This window comes from Ursus americanus, chromosome 10 (assembly GCF_024610735.1).
Source record: "Ursus americanus isolate L20-20 chromosome 10, mUrsAme1.1.p, whole genome shotgun sequence".
Taxonomy (NCBI): Eukaryota; Metazoa; Chordata; class Mammalia; order Carnivora; family Ursidae; genus Ursus; species Ursus americanus.
The window spans coordinates 35,828,764-35,846,442 of record NC_142136.1 but is presented as its reverse complement, the minus strand read 5'-3'; the positions used below and the strand labels follow the sequence as shown (position 1 = coordinate 35,846,442).

At 35.7% G+C, this 17,679-nt stretch overlaps 1 pseudogene; it reads left to right on the top strand.

The window, feature by feature from the left end:
* The first annotated feature begins 5,720 nt into the window (after nt 1–5,720).
* LOC148109349 (AP-1 complex subunit sigma-1A pseudogene) lies at nt 5,721–13,753 on the top strand (annotated as a pseudogene).
* The last annotated feature ends 3,926 nt before the right edge of the window (nt 13,754–17,679 follow it).

Genomic DNA, 17,679 nt, shown 5'->3' with positions numbered 1-17,679 from the left:
TTTTTTTTTAATCCAAACAGGGCTCCAGGTTATTACATTCTTAGCCATCCTTGGAGGTTGGCCAGAGGCAAAAAGTATGCCTTTCTTTCCCATGAGTCAATTTTATCCCAGGTCTGTATCTTTATTACAGGATATTACCAAATCTATAAGAAAGGGGAAAGCTAACAATCCACTCTCACATCCTGAATTTTTCCTATCAAATCTCATAATGTACAATCATGTTAGATACATGCCTTTCCTGCAAACTGTAACAAACATTTTGCCCATCTGTTTGATAACAGATAACAAGAATTACAACTTCCTTTCCTTGGAATTATTGTGATTCCCATTGCCTCTCAAACTATTTCTAAATGGCAATTTCAAGTTTGGAGTATGACAAATTTCAGCAACAGTTTAGGATAAATACTAACGGCTAATAATTAATTTGAAATGTGATAGTGGTAACTTTTTTACCCACCAAGCTACATATTTCTTAGACACATTGTTTGTTGTTGTTTTAATTTGTTACCATTTACTTCAGGGTTGTTTCCTCTTCAATTACAAATTTAACTCAGCCTGCCATTACAGTTTTAGTAAAAAATGTTTTACTTTCTATTATAAATACGATACGAATATACAATGATGAACACTTCAGCTTTTCACTTCCATTTGCATTTTAACTTTTTCTAAGATAAAGGCCTGCAAAGACAATTTCCAAAGCAGGAAAGGCAGAGAGAGATTGAGAGAGGAAAATAACACACATTTTGTTCCAGGCATTTTTGTCCCAGGATAGCCAAAACTAAATCCATTGATCAAAACATCCTGAAAATAAACTCTGTAGTCTCTTTACTAAACTCTTAACTTAAGTGTAAGAGACTGAAATGATAATAGTGTCACTCTGTATCAAGACCCTGCTGAGTTCAGTTTCTTCTCCAAACTTTATCTCCAAATACTGCAGGGGTGCCTCCCCAGCACCTGCTAGTCCCACCTCAACTGAAGAGTGAAGACACCTGTCTGAAGACCTCTATGCTAAAATGGAAGGGTATAAATTACTGAGAACACTGTCAACATTTAACTTTCATAAACCAAGAATGACTTAGTCTACAAATACAATGCCTATTGTTGGAACAAAAAGTATTTCCTTAATTTGTTTTTTTTTTAAAGATGCTTCTGACACTACTTAGTCCTATCCTAAGATCACCAGATACTGCAGAATGATACTTTCTTGTAATGGTATCTAGAGTAACTCTTGTAAACAATGCTTTCAAATGCTGCAGTTGACATTGAGGTTCATTCAGTTAGGGCTCTCAGAGACTCAAAATTGCCCACCTCCTTTAACCATGCTTTTCCAATTTTTATCTAAGTTTAAAATGACTGGTGTGATAATGGGTTTGAAGTGAGTACATATTTTTTTTTAAAAGATTTTATTTATTTATTGCACAGAGATAGAGACAGCCAGTGAGAGAGGGAACACAAGCAGGGGGAGCGGGAGAGGAAGAAGCAGGCTCATAGCGGAGGAGCCTGATGTGGGGCTCGATCCCATAACGCCGGGATCACGCCCTGAGCCGAAGGCAGACGCTTAAACCGCTGTGCCAGCCAGGCGCCCCTGAAGTGAGTACATATTTAAATCCTGCTTAATCTCTCTCCCATATCTGTACCAAAGTTATTTTATTTTAAAAATTTCAGACAGTTTATAATGGAGAGAACTGTAAAATGTTTACAAATGAGTAAAAGAATGACATTAAATATCAATACTATACCCACAAAGCTAAATTAAAATTTAAAACCTAAATAATGGGGCACTTGGGTGGCTTAGTTGGTTAAGCCGCTGCCTTTGGCTCAGGTCATGATCCCAGGGTCCTGGGATCAAGCCTTGCATTTGGGCTCCCTGCTCAGCAGGAAAACTGCTTCTCCCTCTGCCCTCCCCCGCCCCTGCTTCCTCCTCCACCCCCCCACTCTGTCTCTCACTCACTTTCTCTCTCTCAAATAAATAAAACCTTAAAAAAAAATAAAACCTAATAAAAATAGAAAATATAATATCAACCTTAAATATTTAATATATTAAGAGCCATTTAAACTTGGCTTAAATTATTATGAATTCTGAATTATAGACAATCCCCTAATAACTCATTAGTTACAGACTGACAGCATATATTCTTGGCCCACCATAATTATTCAGTCATTATTTATTGAAATGAATTGACCTTGTAACCAAACTTTCACCAAAAATACTTTCTCTATTTGCTGGGTATAAGATATGAGCAACAATTCTCCAGATATTTTACTAGACCCTATTTGTAACAATGCAATCTGTGTTTTGGCTATGAAATATAATTACTAAAAATGTGTATCACTTTTAAATCTGACCCACTAAAATCTTCCCATTCTGTCATTCTTTCCCCTCCCATAGTGATTTTGAAGCCATGGGTTGACGACGTTGGAGTAAAACAGGAGACGGACCCTGGGTCCCTGAATCTACATTTGGAGGAGAATAGGCTTCCAATCAGGAACATCTGCTTTAAGACAGTTACATGAGTGAGACATGTTGTTTTCATCATTTTTAAGTCATTAACTATTTTTGTATATCTTACAGCATATATTGTTACCTTATCTAAGTCAGACCTTACTAAAATAATAAGAAATCCTGTTCCCCTTTAAGAGAAGGAATCAGTGATGTCACCCTTTAGAGACAAAAAGCACTCATTGTCAGCCCTTGGAAGCCTATGGCACTCTGTGAGTGATGAGAGGTCCTACAACTCCCTCTTTTTATTCATTTTTACAAAAATCCCTATCCTAAATACCCACAAAGGTTCTTTTGGATATGGGGTATATATTAGTTTCCTGTGGCTACTGTAACAGTATCACAAAGTAGGTAGCTTAAAACAACAGATATTTAGTCTTTCATAGATCTGGAGGCTAGAGGTCCAGATAACAGTCTCTGCAACCCCTTAAATGTCAACAGAAGAATCCTTTCTTGCCTCTTCTAGTTTCTGGTAGCTGCTGTCAAACCTTGATTTTTCTGGATGCATGTCTGTGACTCTATGTTCAAATTTTCTCTTCTTATCAGGACAAAAGTCATATTGGACTCAGGGCTCACCCTAATTCATTACAATCTCATCTAACTTGATCACATTTGCAAAAACCCTATTTCCAAAGAAGGTTACTTTCTCAGGTTCCTAATGGACATGAATTCTGAGGCAACACCAAAAACCCAGTATAGTGGGGGAGGGAATAAGAAATGGGTTAGTGGGAGAGGTCTACTGTAGCATAAGGATATGTAAAACAGTCAGAGTAAATTTCCCTACATAAATAGTATCATCAAAGGTGCCTATTTCCTAATATTTGGGAATGTACATGAAAGGTGAGACATTGAGACAGAGAGAACACCAAGAGTGCCAGTACTACAGGTGACGGTGACTTTATCATATTACATTTTTTGAAAAATTTTTCAGGGTCAAGATTGTAGTTCTCAACAAATTGATTCTGAGTCTGATTTTTAAAGTGTTATTCATATTGCATTGGATTTTTGAAATCTAACATATTTATTAACTCAAAATATACTACCATACCATTAGTTTATACTTTCATGAAATTATATAATAACATCAGTTTAGAAATTCAAAATAAAAAAATAAATAACCAGAAAATACATAATCCACGTAAAATTTTATCTCAAGATGACTAAGCATAAAATTCAGAGTTGCTTATTAAACTTGAAAATGAGTGATATAAATACATACACATGTCACTGTCTCATTTTCCTAACATCCCTTTCTTCTGTTCAGTGAATAAATATGTACATTCTCCCTTTTGTCAATCTTATTCCAAGAATTGACATGTTTTTGAGTGAACTAAAATAAAAAATGAAATCTGCCTGTGTCAAAAAAAGATACTATAAAAAAAGGATATTATAAGGGTATTCTATAAATACTAAGTCAGTATATACGATGCCCCACACCTTGGGATGGTACTTGGGATATAATATAATAAATTGTCCAGATATAATTGAAGGCTTCCTGTCTTCTTCCATGACTTGCCACACCCTATACACAGATGGGGCTTTGATTATACCTAAAACTTTCCTTTCAACAAGTAAAGCATGTTAGCTTTCCCAAAGTACACATTTAAACCAGAATTTTACCTTAACATGCAAAGTGAAGTCGTGAGCTTGCTTCATTTTCTACTTCAATTTTATGATACTTGATTAGCTTTTTCAGATAGTTATAATAGTAAATTGGATATAATTGAGTGTTTTGAAACCTAGGCCAGCATTAAAATGAAGACTAAATTATTCTGATTCTCTTTCTTCCTAAAAATATGTAAGTTAAACTCTCAATTTGAGAGGGATCCTACTTCTATTTCTGATTTGTACAGATGGGTTTGCATGAATTATTGTCTGTAACAATTTTTCTTAAGTCAGAAACTGATCATAATTTAAAGAGGGATTATCAATTAATTTTTAATTGATAATCTTACCAAATCCAGACTCAGGTAAGAAGAAAAGGCTATTGCAATCAGGGGGAGGCAGACTATGACAGCAGAGAAAATATTCTGAAATTAAACCTCTCAAAGGTCAGGCAGAAATGAATTTTACTTATAGGAATGAGTAAACAAGGCTAGAAAGAACCCATTGTGCAGAAGTGGGATGAGCAGGTGGTGTGCTCAGACAGTTGGTCAGGAATGTTTTTCTGTGGGCTGATTGATTCTCAGGAGGGACTCATAAAGGAGAGACCAAAGTTCAGGAGCCAAGAGAAAACTTACTAAATGTGGATCAAGTCAGGTTACCAAGCATTTTGTCCATATTTCTCAGGAGCACAAATAGCTTAGCTATTCATTTAAGAGCCAAAGGATAGGAGTTTGGAGGGTCTATGTCTAGTCTTGTCATTATATAAGCAAGAAGGCCATCCGTGAATCTTAGAAGTTACATGTGGATAGTTATTTACAGTAGGGCATTTCCTAGAATACAAAGTGGGGAGGGGCAGGGGAAGGGTGTTTCTTAACTATTATTTTCCAGGAGCACAAGGCTTAGGTAACGTTCAACATTCTCGGGGGTAGTTAGGCCAATATAATTCCAACTAACACACAAAAATAAGTTAATTTATACTCTTAACCTTTATTCATTAGATGCTTAAACTAAGTCATGTATTTCAGAAGGTAAACAGTATCCCATGCAATTAATGCACAAGTAATTATTAAATACTTACCATAAGATTAAAAATGGAAAACTTTTCTTAGTTTATTTTTTCTTCTACAATTTGGAAACACAGAAACATAAGCATCTTGTCCACAAAATTAGCAGTTAGGCATAATGCCTTCCTTAAGAAACAATAATCTTAAACGGAAATCTATTAAGTAAAAAGTCTTTCTTCTACCTTAAATTTTAGACTGTCAGTTGGTTAGAAATAATTTTAGATGCTCTGTGATTAAAACTACTTACAAAAAAGCACATAAATTATAGTACATAAGTGAGTTGTGATTTAATAGTCCTATTTAATCTTTTGAATCTCATATTACTTTTTCCATAAACATGATTTGCTGAAATGGAGTCACTTACATCTTATAGGAAGGTTATATTTAATACATATTAACAAGTATTTAATATGTACTTTTTCTCCATGTTAAGAGGACAAAATGTTATATTTTTTCTACAGTCTTAATGAGGTATATAACAGTTACCTTTATGTGCAGTTCATTAGAAATTGCATAAATTTTAATATATAACTTAACCATTGAAAAAAGGGATGGCAATTAAGGCTAAAGAAGAATTAAATCAGATTAAACTGGGGGCCAAGGAAGTGCACAAAAGTAAGTGGAGGAGTGGTGATAGCACTACTTGATACTTTAACTTAGGAAAATTTCATGAAATGGGTATTTCATGATTATGATTTTTTTTCTATGTACGTAGAGTTGTAGAACGAATACAAGAAGCTATTTTCCTTAGATACAAAATGAACTAGACCAAACATAAAAAAAGATGCTTACTTCCTTGTACTCTTGCATGTATAATAAATGCTCACAGGAGATTTAATAGCAATAAGAATGAGAGAGGTGTTTTGCCAAATAGGGTTTGAGAAGTTTATAAGACTAAACCTGCCTGTGTCATGGCTAAAAGAAAAGCCTCCATAAATTCTTCACCCTTTGGGCATCTGGACCGACCAATGAAGAATTGTTGCAGTAATCATTTTCCCAAATGCACAGTACGTAGGAAGGAAAAAAATATTACAAATACAAGAGTCAACACTTTAAAAAAAATCACAAATAAAACAGCTGGAGGGGAAAGTAAAAAGAATAATTAGAACTGTATTGCCCATCTGGAAAAAGCCTACTATCCTTCTGGTCATAACTCAAGGCTCTCTGAAGTCTTCCCTAATGTCCCTAGGCACTCTTTGTTTCTTCCTTGCATGTGTGTTTAATTTATATAGTGTTTGCTATTTCTCCTTTATCTAAGAGATGAAAAAGAATGGATGTAATGAAATAAGTAACTAAAAGCAAGATATGTAGAATATATTTTTTGAATGTGGCAAATAAAACTAAATCTTGCCATATCATCCCTGCTCTTGTATTATTTAATAAATGGAGTTAATAGTTGGTCTATGTTTCTAGCATAAATTCTTATTTTTAAGCATAATGATGACAACATTCTAACCGAGTAATTTATATATTATATTACATGGTATGCACACCTGAAAATTAAGGTGATTGCTACCATTCCTTCTTTCTTTATGGTGTGCAGAATTGGTTAAATATTATGCTTCTGAAAATACCTTTAAAAACTGAGCATTCATGCTCAAAGGAAAAAAATACAAAAGCTGATCTATCCTGAGCCAAGAGTAAACTATACTAGGTTTTGTGGTATCTCTGTGCCATATCTTGGCATATGTCCTTTCTGGCCTATAAGATAAGAAATCAAGAAGCTTAATGATTTCAACCAGCACAAATAAAAGAGTCGTTTCAGCAACTGCTTATATTTTCTACATTCTTTTTGGAGTGCCTGACTTAATTTAATACAGGGATCCCTGATCAAGGTCTACCTAAAACAATAATCCAAGCTTTGGAAAGCCTAACATTGTTTACTGAACATATATAAGATCTTGAATCTGTGTAGATTTCTAAACACAAAGTTGTGAATATAAATTTTAATAATTTTAATTAAATAATTGTAAAAAACAATTATTACAAGTAAAATGGGTAGAAAAAGATTAAAACCCTAAGTTTTAGGATCAAATAAAAACAGAAATCAGGGACACACATTCTCTTTGGGATCCCTGTGAACCAACTTTAGGCACATCCATAATTACAGTTTCTAGTTCATTTTGGGGAAAAAACATTATTTTAACAATCTTGACCTTGGGATGACATGATACTTGATTGCTTTTCAGAAATCTGGGGCAGAACAACAGAGCATGACTGTTCATCAGTGTTTTATTTACCCATATATACTTTACTTAATTTTTTAAAGATTTATTTATTTTAGAGGGAGAGAGAGACTGTGTGAGTGGGGGGAGGGGCAAAAGGAGAGGGAGAGAGACAATCTCAAGCAGATTCCCCGCTGAGCACAGAGCCTGATACCACGGGGCTCAATCCCATGACCCAGGAGATCGTGACCTGAGTGTAAATCATGAGTTGGACACTTAACCAACTGAGTCACCCAGATGCCCCTATCCATATATACTTTAAGGATAGAAAATAAATGTGCAGAGTGTGTGTTTATACATATTAAAAATACATAAGACATAGGAGTGATAGAATGGTATTTTACTTCCAGGTTTAAATTGTAAGAAAGATACACATTTGGACAAGGATTTTAAGTTTTGGAGCACTGATTATGTTATTAAAACTAATTTTTTATATTATCTGACCATCAGTTGAAAGTATAAAGATATGCTAAAGAGCAATGCAACTTTCTATTAAGAATTCAAATGTTGGGGCACTTGGGTGGCTCCATCAGTTAACTATCTGACTCTTGGTTTCAGCTAAGGTCATGATCTCGGGGTCACGGGATCAAGCCCCCGCATGGGTTCCACACTCAGAGTGGAATCTGCTTCTCCCTCTCCCTCTACTCCTCCCCCTGCTTGTGCTCTCTCATGCGTGCACACTGTCTCTATCTCTAAAATAAATAAAGTCTTTAAACAAAATTCAAATGTTTTACTTGTGTTACAAAATCAAGTACCACTTTGAAAGTGCAGGATGTTTTCCTGTAAAAATGCTTATGTCTATACATAACTAGAAAAAAAAATGTTGCCAAGAAAGTTTGTGTTTTTATATTTTTAGTATAAATTTAGATCTATCTGTAGCAACTTTATGTATTCTGCAAAATAGACATGAATTTGTATTTGAATAATCATTGCCTTAAAACACTTTATAGATTAAAATTTCTATAACTTTTGTTTGTAACATTAGTCTGTGAAGTTGAAAGAGTTTCCCAGAAGACTAGATGTAGAATTTAGGGTTTTATATCCACATGATTTGTATAAAATTTGATTTAAAATATGACTTTTTTCTCTGAGGGAAAAAGCTCAAATACAACATCCTCCACAAAAACATAATCTACTAAAACATTGTGGAGTTGCTTTGGAATTTTAATGAGCTTTTGGAGCAACTAGACTTATTTAGCAATCTAGTAGAAAGGTGCTTTCACTGATTATTTTAATTTGTCATATCCCATTCTTTGAATAGAAAGGTAGATATGGATAATCAGTAAGAAGGAAAAATAATTAGGGTGATAGAATAGTCCCACCTCAAAACCTGAGGTTTAAGAAATAAATCTTTGCTGGGTAGACAAAGATTTACTAGACAGGTCACAAAAAAGCACTGATATAAGAGAAAAAAATTAAAAATTGAACTTCGTCAAAATTAAAATTTTCAGTTAATTAAAGAATACCATTAGGAAAACAGGGAGGGATGGGGCACCCAGGTGGCTCAGTAGGTTGAGTGTCCGACTCTTGGTTTTAGCTCAGATCATGATCTCAGGGTCCTGAAATTGAGCCCTGTGTCTGGCTCTGTGATCAGCGTGGTCTGCTTGAGATTTTGTCTCTCCTTCTCCCTCTCCTCCTCCTCCTGCTCACTCATGCACACATTCTCTCTCTCTCTAAAATAAATAAATAAATCTTAAAAAAAATTAAAAAAAGAAATGAAGAGACAAGCCACAGTAAAGGAAAAAAAGCTATTTGCCTTATATATATATCTGAAAAATGATTCATATTCTGAATATATATCCACTGTATATAAAAGACTTTTAAAAATCAACTATAAAAAATGAAAGCAAAAAAATACAATAAATATGGGCAAAAATCTGGACTAAAGTGTCATAAAACAAGATATGCAAATGACTAATAAACACATGAAAAAGCTCTCAATATATTTGAGCATCAGAATAATGAAAATTGAAATCACAATGAGTTAGAATGCATAAAGTTTGAAAGTCTGCCAGAATATTGGTAAAGCTATGGAGCAACTGGAACTCTCACACACTGCTGGCAGAATATTCTCCAAATATTTTGGAAAATTGTTTATCATTTCTTAACAGTATAACAAAATAACATACTGTTATTGTATACATAAAAATATGGTATGTGCACTGTGTGTGTGTGTGTGTGTGTGTGTGTATCTTACTAGCCAGAAAAGTCACTCTTAGACTATTTATCCAAGAGCAAAGAAAATATACATTCTAAAAATCATTCATATGAGGATTTTTAGACCACACTAATTCATAATAGCCAAAAACTTGAAACACCCTTAATGCTCCTTAACAGAGAAATGGATAACAACTTGTATATTCAAACAATGCATTACTGTATAGCTATAAAAAATATAAACTACTGGTACTCAAAACAACATAGATAAGTCTTTTTTAAAAAAAACAGCCTAAGGGGGAACCTGGGTGGCTCAGTTGGTTAAGTGTCAGACTCTTGTTTCAGCTCAGGTTATAATCTCAGGGTGGTGAAATTGGGCCCTGCATCAGGCTCCGTGCTCAGTGGGTAGTCGGAGCCTACCTGAGATTCTCTCCCTGTCCTTCTGTCCCTGCCCCTGTTGTGTGCTCTCTCTCTCTCTAAAATAAATAAATCTTAAAAAAAAAGAGAGATGATACATATAATATATGATGTTTTCATTTATCTAAGTTTATCTATTTGCTATTATAAAAGTAATAAGAAATCATGGTGAAAAATATTTTTTTAGAAGTATAGAGAAGTATACAATCAAGTAAATTAACTCCTCTCTCCTGCCCACAAAGCTAATTCTATTCTTATCTTCATCATTTATTAATAATGCTAAATATAAAATATTAAAGATTTTATTTTTCCTAGAAAAGTAAAGTATGTCACAAGTGAATTTCTGAGTACTTGCATGCCTGTAATTTTTTCTTCTATTCCTACATTTAAGTCTGGTTTTAAAATTATAACGAAACAAGAGCAACCAGAGAGGGAGATAAATCATAAGAGACTCTTAATCTCAGGAAGCAAACTGAGTGTTGCTGGAGGGGAGTGGGGTGGAGGAGTGGGGTAACTGGGTGATGGACATTGGGGAGGCTATGTGCTGTAATGAGCACAGGGTATTATAGAAGACTGATGAATCACAGACCTGTACCCCTGAAACAAATAATACATTATATGTTAATTAATTGAATTTAAATTTTAAAAAATTGAGAATCCTAAAATAAATAAATAAATAAACAAGCAAACAAATAAATAAATAAAATTATTTTCAATGTGAGTTAGAAGGCACAAATTCACTGTTTTTTAGAATATACATTATTGCTGGTTTGAAGGATGATGAAAATTTGTCCCTTGACTATTGAAAGTAACCATATCATTTTCCCTCTTTGGGGGGAATACTTTCTTTTTAATTGAAAGTTAAAACTGCAGCAAAAGTGATTAGGTTTGTTTCTTCTTATTTATTCTGTACTTCCTGGATCCTTTCATCCTGAAGATTCCAGGTGCTCAGCCCAGGGGAAATTTCGTCTATCAGTTCGTTATTTACCTGCTCCATTCTTTCCTCTCATAATAAAAATTAGCTATAAAAGAATTTATACTTATCAAGTATTTACTAAATGCCAGGCACCTTAAACGCCTTTGATGAATTATTTCATTTAATCCAGCTAGCTATCTTTTGAGGTAAATTTTATGTTTAATCCCATTTGAGCAGATTAGAAACCGGAATATTCTTAAGGTCAAGTTAGTTGTCTAAGGTCACACAATTCAAAAAAATTATACTGACTGAAAGATGGAATAGATGGATTATACGCCTAATTGCTACTCTTTTTTTTTCTTGTCATATAAATATACATATTCCCCAAACATTATTTTCTAATTATCAAATTTAGCCATTACCCCTATCTATTCTTAAGCAGCATTTCTATTACAATATATTGCTTTATTTTTCTTTATTGATATATAATTTATATAAAGTAAAATGTAAAGATCTTTAGTGTACAGTTTGATATGATAAATGTGTATACCCATGTAGTCAACAGCCACTTCAAAATATAGAATATTTCTATCACCCCAAAAATTTCTATCATGCCTCTTTCCAGTCAATCACCACCATCACCACCACCACCCCTCACCTACCAAAGGCAACAACTGCTCTAACTTCTCTCACCATAGATCACTTTTATCTGGTCTTAATCTTTATGTAAATAAAGTCATATGCTACACACTTTTTCTGTCTGGCTTCTTTCTATCAACTCTACTTCTGTGAGATTCTTTCACTTGACAGTATGCATCAACAATTCATTTCTTTTTATTATTATATAGTATTCACTTGTACAAATATAAAATTTATTTTTATGCTCTTGTTGTGAGAACTCTGTTTTTGCCCATTATGAATAATGTTGCTAGGAAATTCTTGAACAATTCTTTTGTGGATATATGCCTTCATTTCTCTTTGGTGAATACCTTGGGGTAGAATTTCTGGGTCATGTTGTGGGTAAAAAATTAACAATATAAGAAATTGCCAAATTTCCAATTTCTTCTTTTTTTTTTTTTAACAAATGTAATATTTTCTATAATCTGTCTAAAAAACTACTGACTTGGGTAGCAAAGCTAACTTCAATATTATCCTGGTAAATGTTTAGCAACTGCCTTCTGGGACTAGTTGGTATAAATAATCCCATCATAGCCAATTTCAAGCTACCAACATAACATCAACCAGCTCCCAAAATTCTGAAAATTTCACAATCAGTTCTCCCAATAGAAGTTAACTTCAGTACTCCCCTGGACCTATCAGGTTATCTTAGGCAACAGGAAAAATAAAGCTAGGCAAATCACTACGTAGCCTCCCTCCTTCCCAAATTTGTCTGTGGGTATGGAATAGATAAATAATAACACTAACTTAATGTTAACTATATGGCAAGTAACATGCTAAATGCTTCAGATGCAATATCTCTGCAAATCATTTAATATCTACAACAATGCTAAGTACATTTTTACTGATGAAGATACCCAGGCATGCTTAAGTGAAATGCTATCCTGAAGTCCCACACCTAGTAACTCATAGAGCCATAGAGCTAGCATTTCAACCCAGGCATACTAGTTGACCTTTATGTTAATACATAGTTGCCATTCTCCTAGAGACAACACAAGATTTTGTCTTTGAACTGTTTGTTCACTAAAACCCTGATTAACTGATATTTGGTAGATACCTGATAATGTAAAATGTTTAATTACATTTTATACAGGCTTTACGAATCCACCTAATATTTCATTTGTGAAAAAATTCGAGAGATTATAATTATATACAAAGACAAATTTGAAATCTAGAATCAAGCAATCATGAGAAAAGAACGACTTTATATTGCATTCAAAAGCAATTCAAGTTAAATTACCATTATCTCAAGTGAGTTCTAAAAATGTTTTGGAAAACTGGATAAAAGATGTATTTGCTTATTCATAAGATTCTACATATATAACAAATTGTTTCTTCTTTGAAATATATATATATATATAAAACAACTTCACTATAGAATAAAAATTATGTCTCAAATTCACCACAGTTCAGCACATGTAAAAAACTGAAATGTCAGCTGTCCTCGGCAAAAGCCGATCCCTGAATGTCAAAGTCCCCAGCAAGACTGACTTATGCACTCTAGATAAAGGCAGCAGGGGGGCAGTTAGTTTTGTCAAAAGCCTGTCCGTCCCTAAGGTGCTCATAGTTAGGAGATACCCTTCTGACCTTTCACTGCTTTGAGCCAGGCGTCTCAGAAGTTTCCAGGCCAGCTGAGGCAGGCGAGGCTTCGAGAAAGAGGAAGAAAAGATTTTTAAGAGGTCTCAGGGCCTATGGTGGCCGAAGAGGGACACGCAGAGTTGCGGGCTGCTAGACGACGAGATTCGTGCAGCCTATTAGCGGGCCAGAGAAGTTGTGGCTGCCGAAATGATACCTGGCCACCGCAGACACGCAGCGAAAGACGACTCGGGAGCTATTGCAGGCCGTTCTGGCTTGCAGGCCCATGATGGGCAGCTTCCTGGGGTAGAAGGACCTCAAAGTCGTCTATAAAAGATATGCCAGCCTCTACTTCAGCGGCGCCATGGAGCGCCTGGACAATGAACTCGTTAGGCTGCAGCTGATCCACCGAGGTGTGAAGCTCCTAGACAAATACTGCCGCAGCGTGTGCGAGATGGACTTCCTCTTTAACTCTGAGAAGGCCTGCTTCCTCTAGTATGAGGTTTTGATGGGGAGCGATGTCCAGGACAGCTTCAGGAAGCGTGTGCTGAAGGCCGTGACGCAGGCTGACCTGCTGCAGGAGGAGGGGCGCTCTTGCTGGAGATGTCTGATGTAGCCCCCGCCGCAGGCAGCACTTGGAGACGTGCGGACCCGGTGGAGGGCAGGACGTGAGTGGCTGCTTCTTACATGTCTCTCCGAGGGCCCTTTTCCAAGGGGGACCTGGCTGCCCCTCTTCTGCTGCCTCACCTTCTTTCACAGTGAGCTCTGGGCTCAGGACCCAGACATTACCTTCCTTCCAGTTCCTCCTTCCTGTTTCCCCCTTTCCCATTCAAGATTTTAGGAGCAAGGAGGCAGGAAATGGTGGCCAAAACAGCTGCTATTTGGTTTTCATTTCCTGACTTTGCAGAACTATTGTCACTCCAAACTCCTCCCCTCCTTGAAAGCTGTAAATATATAAATATGTCAGGTTAAAGAAAAAGGCCTGGGGGTTTTCTCTTCTCCCTGCCCCATATCCTACCTCCACCTCCCCTCTACCCCTCCCCCCCCCCCCCCCCACTGGGTAGCCTGGGCATCTTCTCTGCCTGGGAGGGGACCACTGTGTAGTTAAGAGGCAATTCCCTTTTCCACATCTTCCTCCCCCACTTACTTTTTGGCCACAGGGGGGCCTCTGTGCAGCGCCAGAGGAAGAACAATATAGTTAACGGTTTTTCTAATCTTGCTACTTTGTAGGAAGGAAGAGTTGGAGAAAGGGTGGGCTTTATGGGAGACTGGGCGCCGTCCCTCTTTCACTCCAGGTTCTGCGTGAGGCAGGAGCGTAGGGGGTGGAGTGGGGAAGTGTCTGACTTTATTTCCTTCCCTCTGAAATAAAAGGAAAAGACTTCTGGGGGCCCTGGGGGAATAAAACGTTATTATGTAAAGGGGATCAAGTGGGAGTGCCATCAGGGTTTCTCTGAATTCTTCGTAATAATCTAAATCTCCTAAGGCTGAAATCAGACATACTTTGTTTATCCTTATACAGATGAAAGTAAAATCAGACTATGCGAAATTATGCCTTTGGATTAAGTATTGCTTCACCATTTTAGCCCCACTTTTCTACCTTCTTATACTTGGAGTAGCAGTCTCTAAATATCCTTTGAGGTCAGAGCCTTGCTTTTCTTACAGGCAAAAACAGTACTTTTCTTATTTTAAAGTCCAGCTGTTGTCACAATGTCAGCACATTGTAAGAAGTACAATATTAATTAATGTTTTTTCATATTGGAGGAGGCTTTCTTCCTCTCATATAAAAAAAGTGACCTTCCTATCCAAAACTGGATTTACTGTGTATCTAGTCTTTTTATTTGCTTTATTTTTTACTTTGTCAGGAGTGTAATGTGGTTGTAGATGAATAAAATATGTAGTTTGATTGATTAGGATTTTAATCCTGGCTCTGCTACTTCTCATCTAACCTTAAACAAATTACTTAAATACTTTTAACTTCACATTCCTCATATATAGAATGGGATATTGATACTCATTTCATAAGATTGCTCTTGTGTTGTAACATATATTTAAAATGATCAACACAATGCCAGGAACATAATATAAGTAGCATAAGTTACATACACAGGTAACATGATTTACTAATTTTTAACTTTCCAGTTTGTTTTTCAAAATAAATTATTTAAATTATAGCTTATAATAAGTTATATCCTCAGTGTTCTCATAATGATAGTGACAAATATTTACTGGGCTCTTATTTTATTTATGTAGTGTGGTCTCCAAGTTCAGGACATAAATTGATTAATCAAAAACCTACTTTAAGCCAGAAAATATTGAACATTCAGTGCCATGTAGCCAGTTTTATATTCCTTCTTATTTTTCCTCAATTTAAACTTCTTCTTAACTATAGTTATATTTTTGCAACCATGCCCAAACCTCATAATCTCCCATTTCCACCTCTAGTCTTTCTATTCTTCTGAACCCTCTTGATATTTTTCAAACAGTGTTTCTCTACTCTGTATACTGTTTCTACTTCTCTCTAGGGCTTTGTAGTTATTTTTGAATTAGTGCAATAAATTTCTACCTGGTATACGTGATCCTAACTCACTGTTTCCTAATATATTGTCCACCCTAATGACAAATAATATTTTTAAATTAATCAACCAAGATAAAATTTCCCTGCTCAATAATTTTTTTCTAACTCCTTTGAAAAATCAAACATCTCTACATGAAACCCTTTTCCAATCAAAAATCTATCTTTCTCTGTTGACCATGGTACTGACTACCACTGCTATACTATAGTGAGGGGCTCTAGGTACCATGGTCTCCCAGGCTCCCTGCATTCATGTGTGCCTGTAGGTGCCTGGGACCCTGCTTCTCTGTTTCTTTGTTGCTAACTTCTACTAGAGCTCCATAACTCAGCCCAGATGTTACTTCTTCTCTAATGCTTCTCCTACAATGTTCCTGATCTCCTGTGTGCCTTCACCTCTTGTGACAGTGGTGTGCATTGAAATGCTTATATTTCTGCCCCTTTGGTAGACTATAACTCCATGATGGAAGAAAAAACTAACATATTGTCTGGCACATGCTAACACCAAAACTAACCCCTTTCCTCCTCTTCCTACCACTACCATCATGACTGCTGATGGAATTAATAGGTAAAATATGCTAAGAGGTTACTATGTGCCAGACATTATTCTAACCTATTTTCACCCATTTGTACCTCACTGCAGCATGCTATGCCAGGTACTATAAATGTCCCCATGTGACATATCAGAAAATGGAGACATGGAGACACATGAAGTTGAAGCCATTTATTCATGGTCACACAGCTACTAAGTAGCAGATCCAAAAGTCAAGTTGGGATAGTCTAGTTTCAGAGCTTCAGAACTTGGCCTCTTAACCACTATTTTTTAAATTTTTCTTAACCACTGAATTAGTGCTCATAACTGCACCATTAACTTCTCTGAATAAATGGTTTTCCAAATTGTAAATATAGTTGAATTAATCTATATCTTTGGGACCACATTTTAGTTAATGATGTATTATATTGTTTTAAGTTTAATTAGTTTCATAATAAATTAGATTTGGTTAAAAAAATGTCAAATAGAAATTTGAACAATGATACAGTGACTGCTGTTGATGTATGGTTTTCCTCTCCAAATACTTGCCCTAATACTTCAGTAAATTAAATTGATGATAAGAAAATATTCTACATTATAAGGGTAAAGTAGGAAATTAATAGTGCTTATCTGAGGTAGGTTGGGTTGGAAAAGCCTCACAGAGAATATCATAGTTAGCCTGGGCATATGTAAGGGACATACAAGGGAGAGAAGGCAAGCAACGCAATTCAAGTTGACTAAAACACATGAATAGAAAAATGGAGCTATGAAAACAAGTTCCATGTGTAAGGAAAAGAAACTTGGTATGTTGAAAATACTAAAGGTGTCAAAAGGATTAGTGGATAGTCCCAGAAAAGTAGAGGAAGACAGATTTGGGGATAAATTATGAAGAGTATTCCTAAGGACTCTACTAAGGAGTCTGCCCTATATTTTGCCAGGACACAAAAGCCAAAGGGTTTTCAAGCAGTCTTTCTTTGCTTTTTTCAAATGACTAGCTTACTATAAAAGCATGGATATTTCTACAAGGAAAATAAATGAATCAGACATAATCATTTTTAACACCTTAGCATGTAGGGTATGTAAGTATAGTAGGTATGAATCAGAGTCCAAAATCTCTAGTATGTTAAGAAATGTAACTTTATTTTCTAATAAGTCAAAATGTTTTCTATTTTTCTATTTTTATGCCCCATTCTGCCAGAATGACAGGAATTCATTTGGGTTTTAAACCCTTCCTGGAGGGGCGCCTGGGTGGCTCAGTCATTAAGTGTCTGCCTTTGACTCAGGGCATGATCCCGGCGTTCCGGGATCGAGCCCCACATCGGGCTCCTCTGCTGGAGGCCTGCTTCTTCCTCTCCCACTCCCCCTGCTTGTGTTCCCTCTCTTGCTGGCTGTCTCTCTCTCTGTCAAATAAATAAATAAAATCTTAAAAAAAATAAAAAAA